Source organism: Scyliorhinus canicula, chromosome 17, assembly GCF_902713615.1.
Source record: "Scyliorhinus canicula chromosome 17, sScyCan1.1, whole genome shotgun sequence".
NCBI lineage: Eukaryota > Metazoa > Chordata > Chondrichthyes > Carcharhiniformes > Scyliorhinidae > Scyliorhinus > Scyliorhinus canicula.
Window position 1 is genome coordinate 105,075,206 of NC_052162.1, and position 12,506 is coordinate 105,087,711.

The window sequence follows — 12,506 nt, forward strand, 5'->3', positions numbered from 1 at the left end:
CACTCATGACAGTAAGGGGAATACCATGCCTGGAGAACGTCTCCTTACAGGCCTTGATGATGGTCCTGGACGTGAGGTCAGAGAGCTTCACAACCTCTGGGTATTTGGAGAAGCAATCGATGATGAGCACATAGTCACGACCATTGGCATGAAAGAGGTCGATGCCCACCTTAGACCACAGGGAGGTCACAATCTCGTGCTGCTGAAGCATCTCCTTACCCTGTGCAGGCTGGAAGCGTTGAAAGGTCGGAAAGTTGAGGATCATGTTTGAGATGTCCTGACTGATCCCAGGCCAGTAGACAGCTTGCCTGGTTCTGCGCTTGCACCTCTCAACACCCAGATGCTCCTCGTGTATCTGCCTGAGCACCAAGCTCTGGAGACTGCGTGGAATGACGATGCGATCCAACTTTAGGAGGATGCCATCAACCACTGTAAGGTCGTCCTTCATATTAAAGAATTGGGTGCACTGCCCTTTCTGCCAGCCATCGGTGAGGTGGCGCATGACACGCTGCAGAAGCGGGTCCTTGGCCATCTCATCGTGAATGTGGATCACCTTTTAATCCGACACGGGGAGGTTGCTGGCCCACAGCTGCACCTGTGATTCGATCTGCTGGACGAATGCCCGGGGGGTCGGCAGGCAAGGTAATGAACCGGGACAAGGCATCCGCAATAATGAGTTCCTTGCCCGGTGTGTACATGAGCTCGAAGTCATACCATCTGAGCTGGAGGAGAATGCGCTGCAGCCGGGGTGTCATGTCATTCAGATCCTTGCGAATGATGTGGACTAGAGGCCTGTGGTCCGTTTCGACGGTGAACGTCGGCAGGCCGTACACATAATCGTGGAACTTGAGGATTCCAGTAAGCAGGCCCAGGCATTCCTTTTCGATCTGGGCATACCGGTGGGTGTCATCGCCTGTGATGCGTAGGCAACCGGAGCCCAGGAGGAGGTGTCATCGCGCTGGAGCAACACCGCGCCGATGCTGTCCTGGCTCGCATTCTGTCGAGATCTTCGTTTCCCTGTCAGGATCAAAAAAAGCTGTGGTGAGCTTGGCTTTCAGCTCCAACCGCTCTGCTTGATGAGCTGCCTGCCACTCAAAGGCAGTGGATTTCTTTACCAGATGTCTGAGGGCCGTAGTGTGATGCCAGATTCGGGATAAAGTTGCCCAGGAAGTTCACCATCCCTAGGAAGTGCAGCACCGCCTTCTTAGCTTCAGGGGTCTTCATGGCTTCGATGGCCTTGACCTTGTCTGTGTCCAGCCGCATACCCTGCTGGTCACCCGAGAACCTCAGTATTGTCATGCCAAAAGAGCACTTTGCCCTGTTCAGCTTGAGGCCATTAGCATGGACACGGCGAAATACCTGCTGGAGACGAGAGATGTGCTCTTCTGGGGTAGTGGACCAAATGATAACGTCGTCCACATAGACACAAATCCCTTCAATGCCCTCCATCATCTGCTCCATGATTCTATGGAAGATCTCCGAGGCCGAAACAATGATGAACCGCATACGATTTTAGCAGCACCTGCCAAACAGTGTGTTGAAGGTGCAGAGCCTTCTGCTGGACTCATCCAGCTGGATTTGCCAGAACCCGTGTGATGCATCCAGCTTTGTGAAAAACCGGGCGTGCGCCATCTCACTTGTCAGTACCTCCCGCTTCAAGATGGGGTAGTGTTCCCACATGATATTCTGGTTTAGATCCTTGGGATCAATACAGATGCGCAGCTCTCCTGATGATTTATTTACACAGACCATTGAGCTGACCCAGTCAGTCGGTTCTGTGACTTTGGAGATAATGCCCTGGTCCTGAAGATTCAACTGTGCCTTCAGGCGCTCCTTCAGTGGAGCAACCCAGCGTGGAGTGTGGACCACAGGCGTGGCATTAGGCCGCAGCAGGATCTTGTAGCGATACGGCAGAGTGCCAATCCCGTCAAATACATCCGGATATTGAGCGAGGATGTCATCAATGCCGGATTGAAGATCCACCTTGGGGGAGGTCATCGTGTAGGCCCGCTGCACCAAGTTCAGCTGCTTGCATGCCTGTGCACCGAGCAGGGAGGCCCTGTCAGGCTTGACAATTTCAAACCTGAGCCTCGCATGAACACCTTTGTTGGAGAGGAGCAGATGGCAGGATCCCAGTGCTGTGTTGGCGTTGCCATTATAGTCCAGGAGCTGGCAAGCTGCTGGAAGGAGCTTGATGCAGTGGAAATCCGCCTGTGAAAGAAGATTGGCAGAAGCACCTGTGTCCAGCTTGAACTGGATAGAGCACTGATTAACTTCCATCACCGCACGCCATTTGTCCGCAGAATCCACAGTGAGGATGGGCAGGCTTCGTGATGCTGTTGGCGAGGCATGTTCATGCGTGGTGATGATACCCACATGGTAGGGGGACTCCAGGCATATCGTCCTCCGGATCCGTGATACTGCCAGGATCTGAATCCTATACTCCATGCTGTACACCCCGAATGCGCCTGTGTTGGAGTTGGGAGCACTGGTCCTTGACTGGTTGTGCAGACCAGGCTGCATAGTGTCCAGGCTTCCGGCAATTCAAACAGCGCCTGCCTCTTGCAGGGCAGTGTTTCTTTAAATGGGCGGTGCCACAGTTCGGGCACATTGTGATGTTGTTACGCTCCGTGCGTCGTCGCACATGCTCAGTGCGGTCGGCAGACATTTGCACCTGCGCAGTGTGTTGGTTAGCCGCATCATTATCCCATTCACATCGCGCATGTGTGGGTCCCCAGGAAGAGCGCGCAAAATGGTCGCTTTCATCAAGGCTGAGGCGCTGTATCTGGGCGATGGCCTGCACGCTCTCTGCCTCGTGGAAGGCAGGTTTCCCAGTTTCAGCCGATTTGTATTGGGAATACCGATTTTTGGTGTGCTCATGCACCGTACACCTTTCGATCGTGACTGACAGGGTCATATGTTTGATTTTCAAAAGCTGCTCCCTCAGCGGATCGGAGTGAACGCCAAAACGATCTGATCCCCAATCATGGAGTCAGCAATGCCACCAAAGTTGCAGGATAGTGTTAGTAGACGGAGATTAGTTAGAAAGGAGTTGAAAGATTCGTCTTTACCTTGTAGGCGTTGCTTAAAAATATAGCGCTCGAAGACTTCATTGGTGTCCACTTCACAATGACTGTCAAACTTGTCCAGGATGGTCTGCAACTTCGTCTTGTCCTGGCTGTCGGCGAAGTTGAACGAGTTAAAGATTTGGATGGCTTGATTATCCGCAGTTGATAGGTGGAGCGCGATCTTCCTGGTATCAGACGCACCCTCGAGGTCTGAGGCTTCAATGTACAGCAGAAACCTTTGCTTGAAGGTCCGCCAGTTGGCACTGAGATTGCCGGAGGTCCGCAGCAGTTGAGGAGGCTGGATCTTCTCCATGATGCCGGGATGTCTTTGCTGGTCGTCATGGAACAGATTGAGGTAAACCACCTAGATCAAGCAGACTACTGGTACCATGTTGTGTTAAGCACGTTGAGATAACACGGGCTGCAACTGGATGCAGCTATAACTCAAGTAGACTCCAGACCTTGAGATTAGTTCAACTTGATTTATTGAACCTGTCACAGTTAGCACAGTTCTATGTGAGTTCAACACTCTGCTAACCTAGCTGCGATTTCTCTATCTAGACTGAACCAGACTAGCTCTTCTCCACGTGCTGTATGCGTTACATGATATGTACACTGGACTCACTCTGTAGATGTCCCTAGTGGAAAGAGGCGGAGTGTGAGTGCCTTGTGCCTTTTATAGTGGGAAACCACATCCCAAGTGTTCTGCCTGCTGATTGGTTATGTCCTGTTCCCTGTACTCATTAGCTGCCTGTCTGTATCTCATTAAGTGCCTGTCAGCATATCATGACAATGACAACACCAACAGCTGTTTGGTGGAGCATGAAATCGACAGTGAGATGAAGTAATCCCACAAACTGCTCATGTGTAACTTTCAAATTCCAAAACCCACCAACCTAATCACTGCAGTTCCTGTGAAACATACAAGACAACACACAGTGGACCTTCATCACTGAAAGCATCTGATACACATCAAATTCTAAACACTTCTCTGTTTTTCTGCTACCAAAATGTAGGAGTTAAAGTGTTTGCCTGACTCCCGTAAGGTCACCTGTCAGAGACAGGGCTTAAATATTAGAACTTGCTCATCTGAGTGTGAAGGAAAGTTGCCTCATTCCTATTTATTGTTAAATATTAAGGTAAGACATTATCTCACAGTCACTTTATATATACACTTCCTCAAGTTTGGAATTATATTCCACAAAATGGACTTGTGTTTGATGGCTGGCACTGACATGATGGGCCGAATGGCCTCTTTCTGGGATGTAAAACTCTATAGGGAGGGATAATTGGCCAGGATTCCCAACCCTCCCAGATTCTTCTGTCAGAAATCACCAGCTGTCAAGATTGAGCAGTCAAACCTATTGACACTCATTTTCTGGGCCTTTACATATGAGCAATGGCCATTTAGTGAGGTTCAAAAACATCACGGGTGATATTGGAATTTTAACCTTGCAGGTGTCCAATGAAACGATAGACATTACTGAGGAGGAGGAAACATATTTTGAAACATATTTTGACATTACTGAGGAGGAGGAAACATTTTGAAACAATTTGTGTAATTAATTCAGATTTTGTGATGTGAGACCAGCTTTTGAAAATGACTGATGTCTCATACCCCTGGAGAAAGAGACGAAAATTTGGACAAATATAATTTTATGATTCTAATGCTCGATCAATTTCTCTACCACATGGCTGGTTTTCAGCCGAAGTCTACTCCCACAAACCAAGGTATGCAATTCCACTAGAAAGAGTGCAGAGTTTCACGTGGATGTTTCCTTGACTGGAGCGTTTCAGCTATGAAGATAGGCTATTTAGACTTTTTTTTCCCTTTGAGCAGAGAAGGCTGGGGTGGGGGTGATTGTGGTGTATAAAGTTATGACGGATATAGATAGGGCAGAAAGGAAGGAACTTTTCCTTTTAATAGAGGGTTCATTAACTGGGGGTCATAGATTTAAGGTAAGGAGCAGGAGATTTAGAGGGGTTTTGAGAAGATTTTTAGCTGAATTGTCCTTCCACAATTGTTCTGAATTGTTCTGAAGTGCAATCAGACTGCACAGTTTGACATTCTGGGGCAGTCACTTTGCTTATGAGCAGTGTTCCATTGTCTCCTGTTTATCACTTTCATCTTATGTGAAAGTCTCCCCATTTCAAAAGGAGGCAGAAATATGATCAAAATTCAGTGTTCTAAAAACCCCTCAACGCAATCTTATTGTTGAATATGATAACAATCGAAATATTGCATATTTGCATTTCATCTGTTCTTAAAAAATAAACTCATTAAAATTGCCAATGCTTTCTGCTGGCGGGTGTTTGGAGATTGGGGGCCGGAACATTGCTGCCTTTTTGCTTTTCCCTGTTTCAATCACTGTGAAGCTGAGAAAGAGAAAATAATTGATGGGTTTATTTCAATGTAATAATTTCAGATTTCGAATGGGTTAGATGTTGATACATGCTAAGTCTATCAGCAGGGTGGCACGGTGGCACATTGCTGCCTCACCGTGCCAAGGACCCAGGTTCGATCCCTGCTCTAGGTCACTGTCTGTGTGGCGTTGGCACATTCTCCCCGTGTCTGCATGGGTCTCACTCCCACAATCCAAAATGTTGGGCAGGGTTTCCTTAATAGGAAAACATTTTAAAAAGAAAAAAAAGTCCAACAGCATATTTTTAATAAATATATGAATATGCATATTGTGATTGAAATCTATATGAATTAACTAAATAGTGCAGAGAACATTGGATAACAGTGAAGTGAACAAAGAACATAGAACATTACAGCGCAGTACGGGCACTTCGGCCCTCGATGTTGCGCCGACCCTTGAAACCATCTGAAGCCTATCTGATATACACTATTCCATTTTCATCCATATATCTATCCAGTGACCACTTAAATGCCCTTAAAGTTGGCGAGTCTACTACTGTTGCAGGCAGGGCGTTCCACACCCCTACTACTCTCTGAGTAAAGAAACTGCCTCTGACATCTGTCCTATATCTACCACCCCTCAATTTAAAGCTATGTCCCCTCGTGTTGGTCATCACCATCCGAGGAAAAAGACTCTCAATGTCCACCCTATCTAACCCTCTGACTATCTTATATGTCTCTATTAAGTCACCTCTCAGCCTTCTCCTCTCTAACGAAAACAACCTCAAGTCCCTGAGCCTTTCCTCGTAAGACCTTCCCTCCATACCAGGCAACATCCTAGTAAATCTCCTCTGAACCCTTTCCAAAGCTTCCACATCCTTCCTATAATGTGGTGACCAGAACTGCACGCAATACTCCAAGTGCGGCCGCGCCAGAGTTTTGTACAGCTGCAGCATGACCTCGTGGCTCCGAAACTCAATCCCCCTACTGATAAAGGCTAGCACACCATATGCCTTCTTAACAGCCCTATTAACCTGGGTGGCAACTTTCAGGGATTTATGTACCTGGATGCCGAGATCTCTCTGTTCATCTACACTACCAAGAATCTTGCCAAGAGCCCAGTACTCTGCATTCCTGTTACTCCTTCCAAAGTGAACCATCTCACACTTTTCCGCATTAAACTCCATCTGCCACCTCTCAGCCCAGCTCTGCAGCTTATCTATTTCCCTCTGTAACCTATAACATCCTTCAGCACTATCCACAACTCCACCGACCTTTGTGTCATCTGCAAATTTACTAACCCATCCTTCTACACCCTCAACCAGGTCATTTATAAAAATGACAAACAGCAGTGACCCCAAAACAGATCCTTGCGGTACATCACTAGTAACTGAACTCCAGGATGAACATTTGCCATCAATCATCACCCTCTGTCTTCTTTCAGCTAGCCAATTACTGATCCAAACCGCTAAATCACCTTCAATCCCATACTTCTGTATTTTCTGCAATAGCCTACCATGGGGAACCTTATCAAACGCCTTACTGAAATCCATATACACCACATCAACCGCTTTACCCTCATCCACCTGTTTGGTCACCTTCTCAAAAAACTCAATAAGGTTTGTGAGGCATGACCTACCCTTCACAAAACCCGTGTTGAGTATCGCTAATCAACTTGTTCTATTCAAGATGATTATAAACCCTATCTCTTATAACCTTTTCCAACATTTTACCCACAACCGAAGTAAGGCTCACCGGTCTATATTTACCAGGGTTGTCTCTACTCCCCTTCTTGAACAAGGGGACAACATTTGCTATCCTCCAGTCTTCCGGCACTATTCCTGTCGACAAAGACAACATAAAGATCAAGGACAAAGGCTCTGCAATCTCCTCCCTGGCTTCCCAGAGAATCCTAGGATAAATCCCATTTGGCCCAGGGGACTTATCTATTTTTACACTTTCCAAAATTGCTAACACCTCCTCCTTGTGAACCTCAATACCATCTAGCCTGGTCGACTGTACCTGAGTATTCTCCTTGACAACATTGTCTTTCTCCAGTGTGCACAGTAAGAAGTCTTACAACACCAGGTTAAAGTCCAACAGGTTTGTTTCAAACACGAGCTTTCGGAGCACGGCTCCTTCTTCAGGTGAATGGAAAGGCTTGTTCCAGAAATGTTTATATAGACACAGTCAGAGATGCCCCGGAATGCGAGCACCTACAGGCAATCAAATCATCAAAGATGCAGAGAGAGAGGTAACTCCAGGTTAAAGAGGTGTGAATTGTCCCAAGCCAGTTCAGTCGGTAGGCCTCTGCAAGTCCAGGCTTGTTGGTGGGGGCCGAATGTAATGCGACATGAATCCCAGATCCCGGTTGAGTCCGCATTCATGCGTGCGGAACTTAGCTATAAATGGACTCAACCGGGATCTGGGATTCATGTCGCATTACATTCGGCCCCCACCAACAAGCCTGGACTTGCAGAGGCCTACCGACTGAACTGGCTTGGGACAATTCACACCTCTTTAACCTGGAGTTACCTCTCTCTCTGCATCTTTGATGATTTGATTGCCTGTAGGTGCTCGCATTCCGGGGCATCTCTGACTGTGTCTATATAAACATTTCTGGAACAAGCCTTTCCATTCACCTGAAGAAGGAGCCGTGCTCCGAAAGCTCGTGTTTGAAACAAACCTGTTGGACTTTAACCTGGTGTTGTAAGACTTCTTACTGTGCTCACCCCAGTCCAACGCCGGCATCTCCACATCATTTCTCCAGTGTAAACACTGACGAAAAATATCCATTTAACGCTTCACCTATCTCCTCTGATTCCACACACAACATTCCACTACTATCCTTGATTAGCCCTAATCTTACTCTAGTCATTCTTTTGTTCCTGATATACCTATAGAAAGCCTTAGGGTTTTCCTTGATCCTATCCGGCAACGACTTTTCGTGTCCTCTCCCTCTCTTCTTAACTCTCCCTTTAGGTCCTTCCTGGCTAACTTGTAACTCCTAAGTGCCCTAACTGAGCCTTCATGTCTCATCCTAACATAAGCCTTCTTCTTCCTCTTGACAAGTGCTTCAACTTCCTTAGTAAACCACGGTTCCCTTGCTCGACAACTTCTTCCCTGCCTGACAGGTACATACTTATCAAGGATACGCAGTAGCTGTTCGTTGAAAAAGCTCCACATTTCGATTGTACCCATCCCCTGCAGTTTCCTTCCCCATCCTATACATCCTAAATCTTGCCAAATAGCATCATAATTGCCTTTCCCCCAGCTATAATTCTTGCCTTGCGGTATATACCTATCCCTGCCCATCGCTAAAGGAAACATAACTGAATTGTGATCACTATCACCAAAGTGCCGGGTTCATTACCCAGTACCAAATCCAATGTGGCATCGCTCCTTGTTGGCCTGTCTACATACTGTGTCAGAAAACCCTCCTGCACACACTGCACAAAAACTGACCCATCTATAGTACTCTAACCATAGTATTTCCAGTCAATATTTGAAAAGTTAAAGTCCCCCATAACAACTACCCTGTTACTCTCGCTCCTGCCGAGAATCATCTTTGCTATCCTTTCCTCTACATCTCTGGAACTATTCGGAGGTCTATAGACAACTCCCAACAGGGTGACCTCTCCTCTCCTGTTCCTAACCTCGGCCCATACTACCTCAGTAGACAAGTCCTCAAACGTCCTTTCTGCCGCGGTAATACTCTCCTTGATTAACAATGCCACACACCCCCCCCCCCCCCTCTTTTACCATCTTCTCTGTTCTTACAGAAACATCTAAATCCTGGAACCTGCAACAACCATTCCTGTCCCTGCTCTACCCATGTCTCCGAAATCGCCACAACATCGAGATCCCAGGAAATTGAGGAAAATAATATTTTTTGCCTGAGGACTCATTCACATCTCGGAACTGTTTGACAATGAAAGGTGATGGGGACGAAATAGTGAATGTGCCATCCCTGGTTGGTCTCGAACCACCAACCTTTCAATTAACAGCTGAACATGCTGACCAATTGTGTTGCAGAGACTGAGACACAAAGAGCCCACAAGATATCCTAAATCAGGGTGTCAGCGAGTTAAAACTTCATATTACCACTCGTGGAATGACTATTGTTCTCTATCAGTTTTACTCTTCCAACATCACGGCACGGTGGCATAGTGGTTAGCACTACTGCCTCACAGAATGAGGGATCCGTGTTCAATTCCCACCTTGGGTGACTGTGTGTGGAGTTTGTACATTCTCCCCATGTCTGCATGGGTTTCCTCCCACAGTCCAAAGATGTGCAGGTTAGGTGAATTGGCCATGCTAAAATTTGCCCTCAGTGTCCAAAGATGTGCAAGGTAGGTGGTGTTACAGGGATAGGACCTAGATTGGGTGCTCTTGCAAAGGGTTGATGGGCCAAATAGCCTCCTTCTGCACTGTTGGGATTCTATGGAAATAAATGGTGGTAAATTCATTGTGGACACATGGGAACAGTCTCATCCCAACCATTTCAGACAAGCCCATGTTACCCGGAACCAGCTCTGCTACAAACAGTGCCATCCCCTTGGAACCTTTCAGTGTCTTGTCTGTTACCAAGTATGCCAATTGCCCCAATACTGATCTTCGATTTGAATTCCTGATTTCAATATCTCAGATCAGTTAATTTCACTGATAACATCAGAGTCAATGTCTCAACTTCTTAAAGAAGGGAAAGGTGCCTTGTCTGTCTCTGAGCAGTCAGACAGTTCACCCTTCATTTTCCTCTGATTCTGGTTCCCAGAGTTTCTAAAGATTTACAAAGCTGGAGTCTGGGTTTTCTGGTTTGGTTCCTTCTCTATTTTCCCCACCTGGAAACTGAGAATATTTTCCAAAGCCTCTCTCAATCCTCTGCCATGCATGTCCAGAGATGAGGAAATTCAGTTTTGTGGAGAGATTGTGGAGACTTGGATTTGTCTCTTTTGAGTAAAGAAGGTTAAACGGAGATTTCGTGGAGCTGTTTAATGGTGTGAGGGTGGGTGGTTTTATGGAGCAGATAGGGAGAAATTGTTTCTGCTGACGAGGTTCAGTAACCAGAGAACTAGCATTGAATTTAGTTAAAGAAAAACAAATTTGCATTAATAATAATAATTTTTATTAGTGTCATACGTAGGCTCACATTAACACTGCAATGAAGTTCCTGTGACAATCCCCTGGTCGCCTCACTACGGCACTTGTTCTGTTACACTGAGGGAGAATTCAGACTGTCCAGTTCACCTAAACAAAACACCTTTCCCCACCAGCTGATGTCACATGGTGCTTTCCAAGCAATCATTCCCCAGTTGAAGTGAATTAAGGAAACACGGCAACTGTTCATGAAAGGGGACACCTGGATTTGTTTGACATTTCTTTTGCCCCATTTTTTGAACAATGGAACCACATTTACATTCCTCCAATCCTCTGAAACATCCCATGTGTCTAGTGGAGATTGGAAATAATCCTCAAAGCATCTGTTATTTCATCCCTGATCTCCTGTTAGATGTATTGGCCGTGCTAAATTGTCCCTTAGTGCCCAAGGGTTGGGTGAGGTTGCGGGGATGGGTGGGCGTGGGTAGGGTGCTCTTTCGGAGGGTCGGTGCAGACTCGATGGGCCGAATAGCCTCCTTCTGCACAGTAGAGATTTTATGAATCCATCAGGGCCTGGTGACTTATCCACTTTCAAGGATTCCACTCTTCTCACACTTCCTCGCTCGTTATGATTATTTTATCCAATATTTCACATGTTCCTCTTGGACAACAACATCCGCATCATCCCTTTCCTTTGTGAATTTCTAGACATAAAAAGGACAGAGGTATTAAATAATGAGACACAAATATATGTTTCCCTATTCACCAGGATATTAAACAAAATATTAATTGATAATTTTTCCAAAAAATATTATTTAAGCAGGTAGAAGGTAACGGTAAAGTCGCCATACCTATAGATGACCATAGGCTGGGTCTTCCGGTGGCGGCCATGGAGAGAGTGGTCGCACATAGGACGTATCCTGCTTGAAGGTATTGGTTTTGGCTCTTTTCACCCATGTTTTGGGTAGATTCAGCTAAATGTGGAGCAGAGAGTGTAGGGGAGGAAGGTCTCCCCTGGATGGGCATGTTTGTGGACAATCGGACCTGGCAGAAGACAGTGAAAGACCTGGCAAAAGGTCTGGAGGAGACTTATGGCGCAGTTCCAATTACAAAGATGGCGGAGGGGCAACGTTTTTCAGTGGAGGGAAAGCTGTCGATGGAGAGTTGATGGGCTTCATTAAAGAGGAGTTTCAACAGCAAAGGAAGGAGATGCAGAGCGACTGGTCGAAGGTGATTGAGGGGGCAGTGGCACCTCTTCACAGGACTCTGGTGTTGATGGGTGCCTCGAAACACAGGGGCGATGATCCGGGAGGTGGAGAAGGTGGTATCTGACCAGAGTGACCAGAGTAAACCAGGGGCTGGTTTGGTTCACTGGGCTAAATTGCTGGCTTTTAAAGCAGACCAAACAGGCCAGCAGCACAGTTTGATTCCCGTACTAGCCTCCTCGGACAGGCGCTGGAATGTGGCGACTAGGGGCTTTTCACAGTAACTTCATTGAAGCTTACTCGTGACAATAAGCGATTTTCATTTCATTTCATTTTCATTGTGTCTTTGGAGGCAGAGGTGATGATTCTGGAAAATCTGTGCAAGTCACTGTGGATGAAGGTGGAGGACCAGAATAGGTCCAGGCCACAAAACCATCGGATTGTGGGTCTACCGGAGGAAGTGGAGGGAACGAGTGCCATGAACTATGCTTGAAGGATGTTGGCCAGGTTGGTGGAGGAGAAGGTGTTGGACAAGGCCCAGAGATGAACAGGGCCCTTAGGTCTTTCGAGGCTGAAGCCGAGAACTGAGGAGCCACCACGGGCTGTGTAAGTGCGGGTGCACAGGTTTCTGAACAAGATTCTGAGGTGGGCCAGGGCAAATGGAAGGGAAATGGAGTCCGGATTTATCAGGACATTGGAGCGGAGTTGGCTAGGATGCAGGCTGGGTTCAAGAAGGCCAAGGCAGTGCTGTACCAGTGACAGATTTGATTTGGT